Source organism: Tachypleus tridentatus, chromosome 9 (genome assembly GCF_004210375.1).
Source record: "Tachypleus tridentatus isolate NWPU-2018 chromosome 9, ASM421037v1, whole genome shotgun sequence".
Lineage (NCBI taxonomy): Eukaryota > Metazoa > Arthropoda > Merostomata > Xiphosura > Limulidae > Tachypleus > Tachypleus tridentatus.
In genome coordinates this window covers 123,658,796-123,676,993 of record NC_134833.1, presented here as the reverse complement: position 1 = coordinate 123,676,993, position 18,198 = coordinate 123,658,796, and the positions used below count along the sequence as shown (strand labels likewise).

At 33.4% G+C, this 18,198-nt stretch overlaps 1 long non-coding RNA gene across 5 annotated transcripts in view; it reads right to left on the bottom strand.

The window, feature by feature from the left end:
• Window positions 1–9: 9 nt before the first annotated feature.
• Window positions 10–18,198, bottom strand: part of LOC143226259 (uncharacterized) — a 61,734-nt gene continuing 43,545 nt past the window's right edge. The window contains exon 4 of one of the 5 annotated variants that reach the window (XR_013014463.1): window positions 10–444. This is a non-coding gene — a long non-coding RNA (uncharacterized LOC143226259). Of the gene's footprint in view, window positions 445–2,749; window positions 3,739–9,180; window positions 11,296–14,974; window positions 17,130–18,198 lie in introns of those variants that run through there. The other 4 variants (XR_013014459.1, XR_013014460.1, XR_013014462.1 and 1 more) reach the window with 4 other exon arrangements.

The following is an 18,198-nucleotide window of genomic DNA, read 5'->3' as shown; positions in this document are numbered from 1 at the left end:
TTATAAATATAAGGTAAACCATAGAAAATTATGGCATAATATTCAAATTGTGTTTATAATCAAGAATGTCATCTTTATTAATTTCAATGATTATCTTGGCAGTTTTGTCATCACTTTTATTAATAGCGTTACTATGCAGTTCCTCTGCCTTTACTTTTAACGAAAGTTAAATGTTTATACAAATTAGATAGCTCACACATCTATTTTGTTTGATGTATTAGAATAAATACTGTATTTCTTTTCATGGTAAAAACTGCTGAACTTATCACGACTCATATACGTACATTAATTTAACTCGAAAACATCTTTTTTTTAAAGATTCGATGGTCCTCCCGTTACTATCGATGTCATTCCAAAAATTTCTTTCTGAGTACTGTTGTCATGGTGTTTTATGAATAAAGGCTGATGTTTGGTACGTGTCCCTGGTAATTATCGATGGTTCTTCTGTGTAACAAATATGGGAAATATTCCTTTTATAATTTTAGTAGGCCAAAGGTTTTTGAGAACATAGCTAAAGCTACAGGAATAAAACAGAGGTTTTTAATGTCATTCCCTAACTTGAAGTATTTTATCTCCACTGACAATGATACTTGGCTTAATGTAGTTTTGTGTTTAACGTCAAACAAATGAGTTTTATACCATTTAAAAATTGTTTTCTTACCGTCAAAATCATGGACCACTTAGTAATAAATTTCATACCTTCCTTTATTAGTGTCAAAATAATATTTTTGTGAAATATCTGTAACATCCCTAAACTGAAGAAAATAGAAATGATTTGGTTCTTTAAATGTAAATTTTATAGCCTTCATACTTAATTCTTCCACACCAATAATTATCTGGAAAAAACGTTGTTTTTATTGGGTTTTTTTCAAGATTTTGAAATAATAACTGTGTTGATAACACCTGAGATGATAGAGTTGGAGTTTTATTTGTAATTTTTCCCTGTTATAACAGCCTACCGATTTGAAAAACCTGTTGAAGTCTATAGATATTGACCTTCTGTAGAAATGTTAGAGTAATGTACAATACAATAGATAGAACAATGATGATTATTTAATTATGCAAATCCTTTATCCCAATTCGAGCAATACAAACTTAAACCAAATGAACCTTTCTATGTACTTTTGATCGTATCTGTGAAAAGAACAAATAACAGAAAAACGACTAGACGGATCTTCATTAGAACGAGAACACTTGACCCTTGATATATACCCCCAAAATGTCTGTTATAAAATAATCTGTAAACATGTAAAAAATTTAATTATATGAAAAGATTTCCCCCTTCTTCACCCTACATAATAAAATAACTTGTTATTGTGTCTTTCTTTAGCTTGTAAGTTTACTTATATGTTAATAGCTGAGAGTGAATGTAGTGAAATCTAAACTGTAAACAGTCTGTTTCTCTAGCTTCTCCATTTCATTAGAACTAGTGGATAGTGAGTTTAATTCCTACAGAAAAATAACAAATATACATATTAATTCAAGCTTCATAAAAATATTAATAAAGGGTAAATGTGCTTACAAAGTCAAAATCACTTTTTGTATCACATTACAGTAGATAATGTTTGTTACTTTATCTTCCTAAACATTGCAAAAGCATTTGACCAATATGTGTAACATGCTGACTTTATATACAAAGACTTGACCGTCAAGCTTTAGTTATATATTTATATCATATAAATCTGAGAACATTAAATGTATGAGTAGATACTTTCATATACGATCGTCTAGAAACAGGTGAATACAACTTTACTGCATTACTTGGCTCAGCGATAAGACAAAGGGCTGATAACGCTACAAATTTGGTTTCATTACTTTCGGTGAGGAGAGTGTAGATATCTGTTTGGGTAGTTTTCAACTTAACAACAACAACACAACAGTTTAATACATTACAGTTTGTAAACGATTCTAGTAATACAACCAACTAATATTGTATCTTTGTTAACCTGAAGATAACCAAAGAAGGTCGAAACGTTGTTTTCTGCTTTGTTAGTAAAGTGTTAATACCCATACCAGCTGTCCTGAGACATATTTTTACTTCAAGTGTGTTTCTCGTCATCACGAATTACTTCTTCTGATACTGCCTTCTGGTAACAGTTTATGAAACCATGACTCACATGACCTGCTAGACTCCATGATGTGTAAGTTTGGACAAGTTAACGACTTAAGTGGTTAGAGAATAGTTTTTTTACTTCATTACGTAATAAACAAGGATATGTTTGACTTGATATGAACGTCAGATAGATTGGTATTAAGGATAAAAATTTGTTTGTTTGTTTGTTTTTGAATTTCGCACAAAGCTACTCGAGGGCGATCTGTGCAAGCCGTCCCTACTTTAGCAGTGTAAACTAGAGGGAAGGCAGCTAGTCATCACCACCCACTGCCAACTATTGGGCTATTCTTTTACCAACGAACAATGGGATTGACCGTCACATTATAACGCCAGCACGGCTGAAAGGGCGAGTATGTTTCGCGCGACGGGGATGCGAACCCGCGACCCTCAGATTACGAGTCCCACGCCTTGACACGCTTGGCCATGCCGGGCCAAGGATAAAATAAAAGATACTTTATAAGCGCAAAACACTATTACACAGAATTTCATATCAGTCTATGTTTACAAATACATATATTTGAACATTACATAAAGTTTGACACAGGATGTTTATATCTACTTTTTAATTTTCAAAATTATAGACAGTAAATGTAAAACTAAATTTGAAGATTAACAAATCTGTAGCAGACGAAGGCAGAAATAAATTGATTTTTTAATACATAATTAAACCGAACGTGACATAATTTTAACAGGTAATAAAAAATCAACTAAAGATATAATATGTTAATGAAGTTCAGAACTGGGATTATTTTGGTGAAATTAAAATATAATATTAATTAAACTTTAATCTTTGAGATGACCTCATGAGTGTTACTGGAGTTGTTTGTTGATTTGTAGTAAAACACAAAGCTACAGAATGGGATATCCGTGCTGTGTCCATCAACCTTATATTAAGTGTCCAAAAACATGCTGCTGAGTTACTAAGTGGCTAATTGAAGAAACAGTGAAAGGAAATCAAGAAGAAATAAAATAAAAATAGTAGAACGAGGCAGAAAATTAAAATATTATAGAAAAAAGTAAAATATAAATAGTAAAATATATTAATGAGCAAGAAAAGTCAAATATCGGGAAGAAAAGTGTTTCAAAATTAATAGGTTTAATACTAATATTATATTCCAAGTGTAATTGTAATCATTTTTTGACAGCTTTTGGAAGTCTAACACGACATAAAATATTAATTCACTATCTTATTGTTTACAATAATTGATAACCTATTAACTACCGATAATAAGTTGTTAAGCACAGATAAATATAAAGTACTCTATTCTGTAGATACAACATATCTGCCACAAAAAATACTTCATTGCTCCCTAATTTGTAAAATGTTCATTACATATGTATACATAAATGTACAGGCAATGTAGATCTTACATAAAACAACAATAAAATAACCAGTTAAAGATTGTGAAGACTGATTTGTTCTATCACATAAAATTATAGTTACTGTTAGAACTAGATAAGTGGCGGGTCAGTTGAAGAAAGAGGAATGTGAAATAATATTTAAAATCTCGGTTTGGGTTATTTGTTGATTTCGAATTTCAGACACTGGATAACTGAAAAGCGACAAAGGCACCGGATTTAGAGCGAATATGCCAGGTAGTTCTTCGTATCTAACCACTAATGACCTGTAGATAATAAAATCCAGATTATTTTTGTTCTACTTTTATAAAGACTTAAAATCGTTGCATAGAGTGTTAGCTCTACTATCACACTTCCAACTTTCCAATAATTCATTCACCAAGAGCGTTACACCACATTTCCAACCACGTTTCGCACGCTTTCCTACTGTTAAATATTTTTAGTGATATTTGAATGTGTTCTTTTCTACGCCTTTGAAATACGTCATCAAGAGAAGATGTTAGGCCCGAAACGATGTGATGGATTAAAGTATTTCCTACATTTTACTACCTTGTATTTAGTGTTTTCTTAAAGTTTATCTTGCATCTTATGTGCGGTATGTATGGACATATTTTTGGGTCTGATTCAGCTGGAACAGTTATACTGAAACCATATCTTACAGTTACAAAGCCATGGTAGTGCTATAACTACAGAACTTTAAAACATTAATTCTAGCAATAAAAATCTCAGGACCGCTATATCTACCAGTAAAATAAGATGAAAGAAGAAAAATACTTTAAGAGAAACGTTCAGAAATGGTTCCAGTATTTAATTCCATCTTGATATGTATTGATTTATTCATTCAACTTGCAGGCCCGATATGTCTAAGTGTGTTAAGACGAATAGTGGTATTGACTGTAACATTATAACACCCCACGGCTGAAAGAGCGAGTTGTTAGATATTACCGGGATTTGAACCCGTGATTCTCAGGATACGAGTCGAGTGCCTTAACTACCTGGCTGCCAATTGGAGGAAAAAAACAAAAAATCAGAGAAGAGTGTGGATGATAAAGAGATTCATTGACAACATGTGGGTAAATAGGGAGAAAAGAATATGTTACCTGGGAGAACAGATGAGGGACATAACTGGCAAAACAGGCGATATAAAACAGTTATAACGTTTTTTGTTTTGCATGTAGTATACATGCAAAAATAGAAGCAGAGAAAAGCTCAGCATAGGAAATAAGTGTAGAAGTAGTTATAATGGAAGATGTATAACAAATAAGATTGAGGACTTCAGGGAAGTACATGGTTTGAATAGAGAAATTTGATATGAGACAACTGAAAATGGTTTTCATGACACAAAATCTTTAAAATATAGGGTTACAGGCTACTTAATAGGAATAGAGTACAAAAGAGGGGGAGGGGTGGCATTATGTGTAAAATATGATTTAGATCCTCTAGAAATTGAGGATATCAAAGACAACACCAAGGAGATTGAATTAATCTAGGTTTCTATTAATTATTATAAAGCGAAAAAAATTTAGCGAGATTCTGTTATAGACCATGAAATGATACTTGAAAAATTAGTGAGAAACTTTCACGTGTTAAAAATTGATGAGAAAGTTAATTAAATATTGATATGTATCAAATTTATGATATTTGCTAACAAGATTAATAAAACATTTTTCTGTCCCAACGCAAATATATTTTAATTGTTTACTTATTTGTTTTGAATTTCGCGCAAAGCTACACGAGGGCTATCTGCGCTAGCCGTCCGTAATTTAGCAGTGTTAGACTAGAGGGAAGGCAACTACTCATCACCACCCACCGCCAATTTTTTGGGCTACTCTTTCACCAATGAATAGTGGGATTGACCGTTGTGTTATAACTCTGCCGCTGCTGTTAAAGGCGAGCATGTTTGGTGAGACGTGGATTCGAACTCGCGACCCTCGGATTACGAACCGGGTGTTTTAACGACTTGGCCATATTTTTTAAATATATATATATATAAATTATAATAGCTGTTATCGCTAATAGTTATTACAAATGGTGGTTTATATACAACAAACAGTTTTGCAAACTTCTGAACAATACTGAGTTTTATATCCGGTCTAGAACAGAATAATTATCGACGATCCAAGTCCACGATGAGCAGGTCAGTCCTGAGTTGATACTGTCACGCCTCGCTTAAGCTAGTTAGCTTGAGTGGCCTCACACAACTGACCTTTTACCGAGAAAGAAATGTTAATGTCCGAAGTTAATTCACTAAACTTGAACAGTTTGTAATGTTAGAAATCGACAAACGTTTCTGGTCAAATTCTGTAGTTTTTCGATTAATAGGCGTTAAACACAATTATAGCTTCCGAGGTCTACAATACACTAACTGTAACTGTCCAATAGTGTTTTTGTATTACTCTCTCTCTCTTGGCTAGTTGCTCGTCTGACGATGACCGAAGAAGGTCGAAACATTGTTCGCTCTTCTATGTAAAATATTTTCTCAACCCAAACGAGCCGTTTTTGCATATAAATTTCTCTACAAGTGGGTTTTCTCGACATCACTGATTGTGCATGCAAGAATTTCTTTTTTAATAACCTTAGTAAATCTTCTACAAAACGTAATCCAAAGCTGGTGCATAATTTGATAAAACTAGGAAAAGTCTTTTGTCTCATTGTTGCCATCCCAATTTCAGAGGATCTGAATCTTCTGGATGCAGTTGCCAGATACATTTCAGTGCATGAGCACTAGAGATATTGTGTAGCCAGATTGTCAGAGTTAGTGGCAATTTCACCACAATATGGTCAGTTTTCAGTTGTTTAAACAAGTGCCATTGTAAATCCTTTGCTTTCGAAAATTTTACACCCTTAGGACAAAAATCAATATTATATAAGAATTTTTCACAATCATCACACACTTCTTTAAAATTTTTATCTCCTATGCAAAGACTTTGTATTACATGGACCACAGTTGTCTTTGCATTCACGTAGAAAGAGAAATTAGCTTTCTTCCCTTTTTTCAAAAATATGTTTTGTCACATTGCATCCATTCAGAATAGGTTAATTGATCAAAGCAAATGCCATTCCTTCACCAAGTTTATCAAAGACCAGATATAGTCTGATGGTATGATGATGCTTTGTTCCTGTGATTAAGAAAACACTGAAACCAACTTGTGGTGTTCTGTGTATGGACAACAACAAAATATCAGTGTCATATGAATAAAGATGAATTTCGAGAACTTTACTTTTAGTTTCAATAGTGTGGAAAATCATAAGAGTATCTTCTTCTTCCTGTTGCCAACCCTGATTCTCCCTTGAAATTGTTCATATAGCAATCATCAAATTCTTTTTCACTTTGCTTTCGTCAATCAATGTGTTGATAAATACAGGGTAAGTGAATCTTTGATGCTGTTGCTTGCTAAAAAATTTTCTAGTCTTTTATGGGAGTTGAGTGTTGAACAACGTATGATTTTAATCCCTTTGAGTTTCTTCTACGTTTCCCTGGTTCATTCTTTCAAGAACAAAACCTTGGGGTACTTGTCAAATACAATCTTTACTTGTTGATAGTCTCTGTTTCTACTGTGAATTAGTTGATCACATGCTTCACAAAATTCTTAACATGTTCTTAAGTTTCTCACAAATTGGAGTCGATTTGCAATGACCATTTCATCAATAACCAGACATGTTTATTGTGTCTCAATATTGTTGCTATTATTCACTTCAAGATTCTCCAAGAGATATATGATCTAGTTCTTGTCGTATGTTGGATGAATGGATCCATTTGGTTAAACATGTGTTCTACTTATGAAAGTGAATTTATGGAGTCCAATAACATCCTCTTTGTCAACCCTCTTATGAACAGATCTTGTTATGATGAATAGTTGAGCAAACAGAGATGTGATTGCATTCCAAGTGAAAGCTCTTATCCATCCTTCACATCTTTTTCAGAAGCAATCCAAGTCATGAATTTGACCTCAAGACAGTTTGTCCCAAATCTTTTAATTTCAGAGAAGGTGCTCTTTCACATTTGTTGTATGTATCATGGCCAATATGTTCCACTAACAAAATACATTCTTGAATGCTTGTGTAAATGACTTCCTTGAACATGTGATCATTCCTTGTTTTCGTCCCTTCATTATGCTGTCTAGCAGAACTAGCAAACTGCTTACTTGTACAAATTGGTTTTCAGCTTAACTGTTGTTTGATCTTACTTATAAGTTTTTGTCTGAGAAAGGAAATGATGTTCTGAAGACTCATCACTGTTAGCAGTTGCAATCAAATGTTCAGCTTCAACAGAAAGGTATGCCAATTCTGGTGTAGTAAGACAATATTTAAATAATGTCTTTGTGTATTAGATTATTCATTCTTTTCCTTTAGTCACATTTGCTGATGCTAAACTAGTAAAAAAAATATTGATTGTAGTCATTGAAACTCTATTGAAGAATTACGATTCAAAAATAAAAGATGATATTCTTCAAAAGGTAAATGATTTATAATTAAGTCGTAGAACAATTGTCTCAAAATGCTAAAGTTAGGGATAGACATAGAAAATGAGTTGCTTGAACAAATAAAGACAGTTTGTATTTTTCTTTAGCACTATATGACTATAGATGTTAGTGACACTGCACAGTTGATATTTTGGGTTCTATATGTAACTTTGGATCTTCAAGTGAAGCAAGAAGTGCTTGGCCTTTGTGGATTATGAGATTGAACATGTGGAAAAACATCTTTGATAAATATCCTGAAATGTCAAAAAATTCAATCTGGATTTTAAAAAAATTGGTTTCAGTCATAATTGACGATGCTCTCGCCATGACTGTGGCAAAATTAGGATTTGTTTCTCATTTGAAGCAGCATTTAAATGAAAATAATGTGAAGTTCATACTGCCATCTTTCTATTGCTTTTGATAATCTTACTGCTTTTGCAAATGTAAGATGGTTAAATAGAGGTAAAGTCTTAAAATGATTTACTTCCTTATTTCCTCAAATAAAATAGTATCTTGTCGAAAAAGGCAAGATTGAAAATTTCTCTGAAATTGAAACTTTGTCATGACAGTGTGATTTGCACTTTCTGTGAGATACGATGGCTCACTTTAATAATTTGAGTACAAAACTTCAGGGAAGAGGTAAAATAATAAGCGAGCAATCACAGTATATTTATAAATTTCAATTAAAGCTTTACCTCCTTGCAGAACAATTACAAAAGAATGATTTGACACATTTTGCAAAGTTGAATAGTTTTCTAGAAAATAGTAAAGACTATGATTTCTCTGATGCTAAAGATGATCTCTGTGTAAACTGGATCAAAAATCTATCTTCAAAATTTGAATCATGTTATTCCAAATTTAAAAATTTGAAATTAACATTTAAATTTTTGCATGATCCATTTCAATTTCATCTTTTTGTCCTTGGATCAGTGTGGATTTGAAGTTGAGATGCTTACCCTGTAAAGTGTAGAACAAGATGTTCTGTCAGAGAGATGTGGCTCACTATTTTGATAAATGAGAGTCTTTCAAATTTAGTAATAGCAATTTCAAAATTATTTTCCATTTTGGACCCACATAAGTGTGTGAGCCAACATTTTCTACGCTAGTTTTTCTCAAGTCAAGATACATATCTCAGCTTACTGACATAAATTTAGATGCAGAGATAAGATGCTTATTGAGCATAGACATTTGATGAAAACCCCATCAATTTTACATTGAAGGTTAGTTGAAATGCAATTATTTTGATTAAATTAACATCTTTCAATTTTTCTTTTTTGAATAGTGTGACCAACGTTGTTTTCATTAGCCACAGTTGTGGCCACTACAAAAAATAAATTGCCCACCCCTGGTCTACTGGTAATGGTAATTCCTCCAAAATTAAATTCCTTGTGTGTTATCTGGCTGTTGATTTTTGGCTTCATTTTTTTCATATTCTTTACTAAATACAGAAACAGTCTCAAGTCTGAAGAGGTGCTTGTAACTGAGCTGTGAGAGCTTATCTATTGAAAAATCAAGTCACAATTAAAAAACAAATCATGTTTTTTTTGATAACTTGGATTTTACATCATAGATACACATCTTAAGGCTTGGAAAATATAGGCTTGTTTTGGGTTTCGGGTTTCCCTCAATTTGACATTGGGAACACCTGGATAAGAGACAAGGGAACTTTTTAATTTCGTTTGAAGTCACACTTTGCATTTCAAGTTGATTGAAAAGCGTTTACTTCTCCTGATCTCTGAAACACACTAATAGCCAAACGATGAAAGTTGTTTTATTCCATCTGTGGTTTCCATCTTCTTAACAATGTTGTCTGGGGATGCTCTTATGGTTCTGTTTTGTAACATTCCAACTGGAACATACACTTCAAACATCTTTATGATTTTACTGCAGGATTTTGTGACATGGTCAAATGAAATTCCAGCTAAAATCTTATGCAACATTGGCACTGCAGTATCACTCCAAAAGTTGTGATACATATACAGTGAGAGTCCTACAGCAAAGGGATTCTCATAGACTGCGTGAAATCTTGATTTAGGTTTATTAGACAAAATATTCACTTGTCATTCAATCAAGTGCTGTTGAATAAGTGACTGAGACAGGATAAGTCAAGATGGATGCAGCTGTTCTGCTAAAACAATATTATTACATGATTGGTCCCCTGTATGCTTCATCTGATTGGTATAGTTTTTTATATAGGCAAACCTTCTTTGACAGAACCAGTAAGGATTTCATTGAAAAACCAAGGATGTTTCCTCCTGAATTGGAAGATGGCTTTCCAAATGATTTTGGAATAATGAAATGATGTTGTAATCTCACCAAGAATATCCCTTTTCACTACAGCATTGTTTATGGCTGAATGTCCTGCCTTTGTGGAATGTATGACTGCTGGTTTTCTACCTCAGTCCTCAGTGGTAGAAATGATTGATATGTTCTTTTTTCACTGCTTCCATCAACTTATGATGGGATATTTCTTAGTGTTAAGCACCATGATCTTTTATTATCTTGTTGTGTACGTTAGAAATTTCTTTCACTCTAAAAATCCTCTTATAATGATTTTCTACTATAGATTAGCTATGAATACAGTTTCAGCTGAAATTAACTGAATGATATTCTCATTAGTGTAGATGGTCTCCTAGCTACAACTCTGTCTCTTGTGTTCTTGTGCAAAACGTCTCCAGTATGGTTTGACAACTTTTGTGGGACTTATATTCATAGCAAGAAAATCACCCTTGGCTTGTAGGTCAGCAAGATTCCAAAACTTTCTGTCACTTTTGTAAACAGGTTTTTTTAATGGACTGTCTTATATTTTTTGCTGCTGCAAGTACAAAGTTTTTCTGCTTTATGACATGTATCAAGTTTATATTCTTAACAATAGAATCACAAATCTTGACTGAATGCTAAAACATTAGACCGTGTAAGATACTGCATAACAGTTTCCAATGTACCAGGCCAACTCATTGATTTAGGCTGTCCATTACTGTTATTGTTTGATAATACATTGCCATCTTTCATAGCAGTGGCATTTTTGTAACCTCTGTCTATCTTTTTCTACAGATTGTTTATGTGTTGCTTTGCTGCAGCATTTTCTATACCACAGAGCATTGCTCTCTTGGAATATGTAAATCAACAAATCAGACAGTTGCTGACTGAGTTCAATATATTCAGAATATTTAAAAGAAGTTCTATACTTGAAACTATCTAAAAATTTTTTCCAGTTAACTTTAGATATGAGGAAATTGCTTGTTCCAATATAAATTTTGTCCCCTTGGCATTTTAGGCAGCACTTCAAATCAACACTTGTCTCTGTCTTGATTTCCGATGAGACTGTCTCCGAGGATTACTTGACATGACTCTAGATTACTTGGAATAAGAAAGCTTAAAATTACTTATTCATTTAATAGATGCTTAAATAATTTTAACAACAAATACCATAACATTTTATCAGAATTATTTCATCAGAGATGAAACTTTTATTGATATAGAAATAATGTTAGCAACAGACATTGTTGTCAAAGCCATGGTATTTCCAGGGACACATTGAAAGGGCTTCACTTTTGGTATGCCTAATTAGTAAATCCTTTGGCTAGCTACTCTAAATTTCATTTTGTGTGTGCCTAGATCTAATCCATATTTTTACAGACATGTATATAGATATTAATCCTAATTTTTTATTTCCATGCAAATGGTCTGAAATAGCTGAAAATGACAGTCCCTTTGAAATTCAAAATGGGTGCCCTAAACAATTATATGCTAAATTATTTTTAGATGTTGTTGTGAAGAATCTTACCAAAAAAATAATCAAACCTATAATTTGTTACACTAGTTGAGAGACTATATTTATAAAATTTTGTTTGATATGAAAAATAATTGTCTTCCAATTAATGTCACATTGTAATTTTTCAAAATTTACATTTATAATAAAGTAATTTTAGGTTTAATCAGTTTGGTCCAACCTGAATGTGATTTAGGCTTTAGTGAATATTTATTCTATGATACAGATAAGACAATGATTAGGCACAATATTCTCAGAAATCAAATGAGAAAAAAAGAGATGATTAATATCCTCAGAATTTTTAGAAATTTCATAAACAATATGAGTTTGTTTATGGAACTTGTAGACAACTGAACAGTGTTGACATCAACCTAATATTCACATTAGAAGAAAGAGCAATTACGGTGTATAGGTAAGAATGATAATTATTCTCAGGAAAACAGAACAAAGCAGTAAACACCTTGGAAATATTTTTATCCAAGGATAAATGTAATTTAATCTAAAAGTACATCATTTTTAAAATATGTGACTTAAATTTGGCTTTAAAAGTGAAATTATTAGTATTACAGCTTGAGAATCGGTGTAAACTGAACATGAAATGCTTTTGTTTTAAACTTTATAACATGAACAGTTTATCTTAGGTTGCAAGTTAAACTAAATAAGATGCTATCCTGTTTTGAATTATATAATATTAAAAATGACCATAAAATTATAATTTGAGGATTAATACTATCCAATCTTGAAATATTTCTGTTTTAAATTATGACTGAAACAACGGCTTTAAAATAGTGATAGCTGAATGAATAGTGTAATCTAATCCAGAAATATTCTTTTCTTGTAACATGAACATTGGCTTCGTTGTTGTGTTAGTTCATGACATGTCCATTCTTTTAATGGTATTGTAATATTGTTGAAGTTCTCATTATATCTTTCTTAACATACAAAATTCAAAATGTAATATTTTATTGAATTGTTTGTTATTTGTTTGTTTTTTGAATTTCACACAAAGCTACTTGAGAGCTATCTGCACTAGGCGTCCCTAATTTAGCAGTGTAAGACTAGAGGGAAGGCAACTAGTCATCACCACCCACTGCCAACTCTTGGGCTACTCTTTTACCAATGAATAGTGGGATTGACTGTCATATTAAAATGCTCTCACGGCAAAAAGGGTGAGCATGTTTGGTTTGACAGGGATTCAACCTGTGACCATCAGATTACGAAGTCAACACCTTAACCACCTGGCCATGCCAGGCCAGACCAGAGGGAGGGTGACTTAACAACGGTACAATTATTACTGAAGTAGAGATATTTTTAGGAGAAATCTGCACAGTAAAATAATGGTAGATGATACATTTTAAATGTATATATGTAAAAGTCATCAACAATTTTGATCAGTTATTAAAATGTTTTTTTCTTTCACCATTTCATCTAACAGGACTGGAAAGACCAACTTCAGGTGACTGACAGTGGTTCTTGTACTTACATATTAGTCTTCCTGGCAGGTTATGATCATTACCATTATGCTACAGAAAGTCCTTGATTACTTTTCTTTCTGTAGTTTATCTCTTAACATTGTAAACTGGATGTCAATGTTGGTTTTATGCCTTTTATGTTTTTAATTGCTGTTTTGTTTTACCTTCATTTCCTTTTACGAATTTTACTACTTTTACTTTACTTTTACCTTTATATTGGATGTTTGGTGCAGATAGCCTAGCTGCTTTGTACCATTAAACACTAAATCAACCAACCAACCAACATCTCTTAAGGAAACCCATATTCTGCCATTTTCTGTCAGAAGCAAATCAGGACCTTCTTTCCAAAAGTACTGTAGAATCTGTGGGTCATTTCATCTTCTATTCCTGGTTGTTTGTTGTCCCTTAACTGACAGTCTGAACATATTTTTTTTATAGACAAAGTTAGAACATTATGTCACTTTGTCTGGTGCTTCCTCCAGGTTTGTGAATGACAAAGTTTTGGCATGGAGTCGTTTATGTCACTTTGTCAGGTGCTTCCTCCAGGTTTGTGAATGACAAAGGTTGATATGTCTGATGTTAACTTTCACATATACATATCCTCAATATCTTGTTGGTTTCTTTTATTTAACTGCAGGGTCTGTCAATTCCAAACTGTTTTGTTTGGCCTTCGCTTGGCCTCCTCCATTTTTATGTTGGGTAATCAGAGTTGGTGATAGATGATCCACTCCCAGGAACTTCAGTTACATCATTACATGGGCAAATGACATTTTCTAGCTTCATCATGGACAGTAGTTTTGCTTCCTGGCACACTTGGATGGTTCTTGAAGATAGATATGTATGTTCTGACCCCAGCTCAATGTTTTTCTTATGTTGAGACTTTTTTTTCAACTTCTGCTTCATTCGTTTCTATGTCCATAGAGCTATCAGTTCAAAGAGCACAATACTGCTTGAAAATGTCTATTACTAAAATGTAAAACAGGTAATAATCATGGTGTGATTCAGCAAATTTGTCACTACGCTATAACAATGTAATATACATGGTAATATTCCTTACTAAAGTAACAACTCCAGTAATTTCACTGCTGTAATAATACAGTGGATAACACCAAAACTTACTCTATTCACACCAGAATAATGTGTAATACGTGAACTAAGTAACAGTACATATACAGTTACTGGATATGTTTTTTTTAATGTCACATTACTTGTACTTAATACTTCAGGTTCTGTAAGACCACCACAGACCCAAGTACTAAACAAACAGTAACACTGAACAAGTAAAATGAAATGGATCTACATGAAAGATATATTTATACCAACTTAAACATTGTTATTCAGTGATATATATATAAGTTATAAATCAGTTGTAATGTGATAAAACAGTGACATGCTGGAAATATATCAACTGCAATTCTTGTTTCACAGTATTACAACAGTGGCAAGTAGCATATCTATATGATATGAAGATACCACTCTTCAAGTGTATGAAGAGACAATTGTGTTGTCAACAGATTGACTCATTTCTGATCAGATAATAGTATAGAATCCTAACTCAGTTCAGAATGTTTACTTAATAGTAAAAGTGATGGTGAGAATACAGGGGAAAACATCTTTTATCATTTTGTTTAGCCACATATGTTTTGTACATAAAGAAACAAGAAATAAAAGTAAACCATTACTGATAAGGAGAGATTTGAACAGAGTTGATAGAGATTTGTAATAGCGATAAAGTTTATAAACTCTGAAATAGTTTGTGAATGAATGATATCCTAAAACACCAGAGAAAGAAATAGACCTGGTTAAAGATCATTTGATCAGTTTATTACATATTATTTTAACTTACTAATAATTACTTGAATTTCATTTTAACATCAAAAGTAATTTTTAAACAAAACAAATGTTGTGCTAATTTAATTTAATTTTCATCAGCTCTGTCAACATTCCATTGAAATCTCTGAAGATTAAAAGGGGTAGGCATTTGCTCAATGAGGGTATCGGGGTCTGATTGATTATAATGCGTTTCAGGTGTAAGGTATAGAGAGCAAATAGTGATGGTACAACCCAGGGAGACACAGATGGGTACTGCCTCCAAGGGTGTGGTCAACGACACGGACCGGGTGGGCACATGCTGATCAACCAGAAGTGCAACTCCCCCCATGTCCACGTCCTACACATAGCCTGTCGTTCTGGTATAATGAATAGTGGCAGATAGTAACTGCATTTGTAGGCTGTAGAAGTGTTTCCTGCAAAGAAAAACTTATGGGATGATAAAAGGTAATCAGATCTTTGATGCCAGTCACATTTGATTGGAAACCTTGACAGTTCCATTGGATGAGTGTGGCCATGTGTAATTATTTCAGAGGAGAAGACGGTAAAGAGCCCTTCTGCTTACGACTGTGTTTTTTTCTTTATTGGATGTGGGTCTGTCACCCTCTATGGATCCTGCTTTAGCTCGAATGGTCGGGTCTGAATTTATCGGTACAAATACTAACGATTAAGAACACGGACAAGTTGTTTGTTTAATTTTTGGGGCTTCAAGAGAGGGAGACCCCATGGAAACATCTTGACTTGAAGAAGGTGAAGTTCGGCAATGACTGGAAGGTGTGGTCAGGACAGAGATGGAAGAAGACACTGATTCGTGAACTGTGTTGATTTTGGGAAGTGTTTCATTAAGATTTGCTGGTGAAGATTGTGTAGGGGATAGGGTAAGGTCTGTTTGGACTCCTATTGTAGTAGTAGAACAGGTTATAGCAGCATAAGTTCTGGTCAGAATAGGTAATAATAATTTTCAAGCCTCTGTGTTAGTGAGATTGTTAACAAGCTTGAGACGTTGCACTTCTTTTTTTTTTCTACCCATTTAGGGCAAGAGGTAAAATAAGAAGGATGCGTACCATTACAGTTTATACAACGTAGTTCGAGTTGGCATTCAGTGGCATTATGGTCTTCACCACCACAACGAGCACAGGTCAAGGAACCACGGCAAGATTGTTTTCAATGACCAAATCGTTGACAATGGAACATCATACAGGATTTGGAATATCAGGTTGTACCTTACAATTCAAATATCCTGCTTTTATTGTGGTGGGAGGACGTGGTAGAGTAAATGATAGTACTAGAACAGTCCATCTTTTCGAGTGAAGATTCAGCATACTGCTGTGACACCTTGGCTGGTGAGACCTGCGAGGATCTCCGATTCGAGGACAGTCCTTAAATCTCTTTCAACTATGACTCCTCTGGAAGTATTCAAAGTGGAATGAGGAGTAACTTCAATGGATATGTCCCCAAGGCCTTTTATGTCAGGAGGAGTTTGGAATGCTGTGATGAAGATGTTTCCACTAAGATGTCTCCAGAACGTAGCTTTTTTACCGATTTAGGGAGCCAGTAAGCCCTTCTCAATATGAAATGGGGATATCTGCTCTAGAGGTTTGTCACTTAAGGAATGCAAAATTAGGAATTGCAAGACAGATTCAAGTGGTGAGTTAGGCTGTACAGATTTATCAATGCGTGGTCGTTTTCCAACAGTCGGGTTTTGTCGATGGTTTCAATTTGTGTTATTTTTTTGTTTTAGGACTATCCATAACAAATAGATTTTTTTTCGATTCACACTGACACCACCCACCATGGAGCTCTACAAAGGGACGCACTACAGTGCCTTAAGGACACTGCAGCGATGCCAGGGTTTCGTGAGCACTATACCTGAACACCAGTGTCAGACACAATGTCTACAAAATCCGTTGTGGATGACCTATGCTGGTACTCAGTTGACTGTGGCCCAAATGGACTAGCCGATTGATCATTGGAGGGGGGGGATTCTCACCTCCCCTTGACTGGTTACAACACCTGGCAAACACGCAGGTGGATGTTTAGCTCCCAGAGGAGGGAGCACGAACAGAACCTTCTATGGAAGGTCCCCTCATCACGTACAGGAATCCACATTGAAGGGCCATCTGTGTAAGTATTAAATATAATAATAGTTAATATTATTCTTTTATGATTAACATGAAAAGGTGTTTATTACAAAAATGTATTTCACTGATATAAAAAAATATCTGGTGATAGTTACCTGTATGAGACTTTTAATATGTGTACCCACACATTAATATTTACATGTATCCAGATTTGAGAATATAGAACAGGACATTGCTAGGACTGTTAAGTTTATCCAATCACCATTTACAAGTCAGTGAACCTAACTTTGATATGACTAACATGGTACAAAAACTATGATAATGAACACCTAAACGTTTTTAATGTTACCTTGTGATAAGTTCTGTAGAAATTATGAAAGTTCTACATAAGAAAGAAAGCAGAAAGAATGTGTTACAACATATCTGTGTAAAATTTAGATTAATTAGTTAAGTATTTTTATGTAGTCTATAAAACTTGATTGGCATGTTTTTATTACATATAGACACTGGAAATGTTACATGTTGACAGGTGAATATAGCTGGATAAAGAAACTGTATCAGTAGAATTGTTACCTTGAAACAGGAAAACATTATTTCTGTTATGTTACATGATCTGTGTCTGATATAATTAAAATGTAAGTATTAACATCTGATAAATACTTTTGGAAAATTTAACATTATTTACTTTTATTTAGGAAATGTTAACAGTTTCATACTAAACCACCATCATCATTTGAATTTTGTGAACAATTTTTAATATATATTACTGTAAATGAAATGATTAACAGTTGTGTGGATCTGATATAGTTTATAAAATACAGATACTGTAAATAAGTATATATGTGTGCATTTTAGAAATTATCTAGCTATGAAAGGTAATGTTTATGAGGGGTGTTACTACATCTTAAATATTAAGATAACAGAAATAGTAATTATTTTAGCCATAATGAAGCATACATTTTAAGCTAGTGCTGTAAATCTCCATGTTACACTAGTTGATATCATCTGTGAAGTATACAGGGAGTTTGAGGTTACCTTTCGTGGTACTGTACAGGTAAGTTTATAAAATATGTAGACAAAATATAATTCTTGAAAGGTGTAATATTAT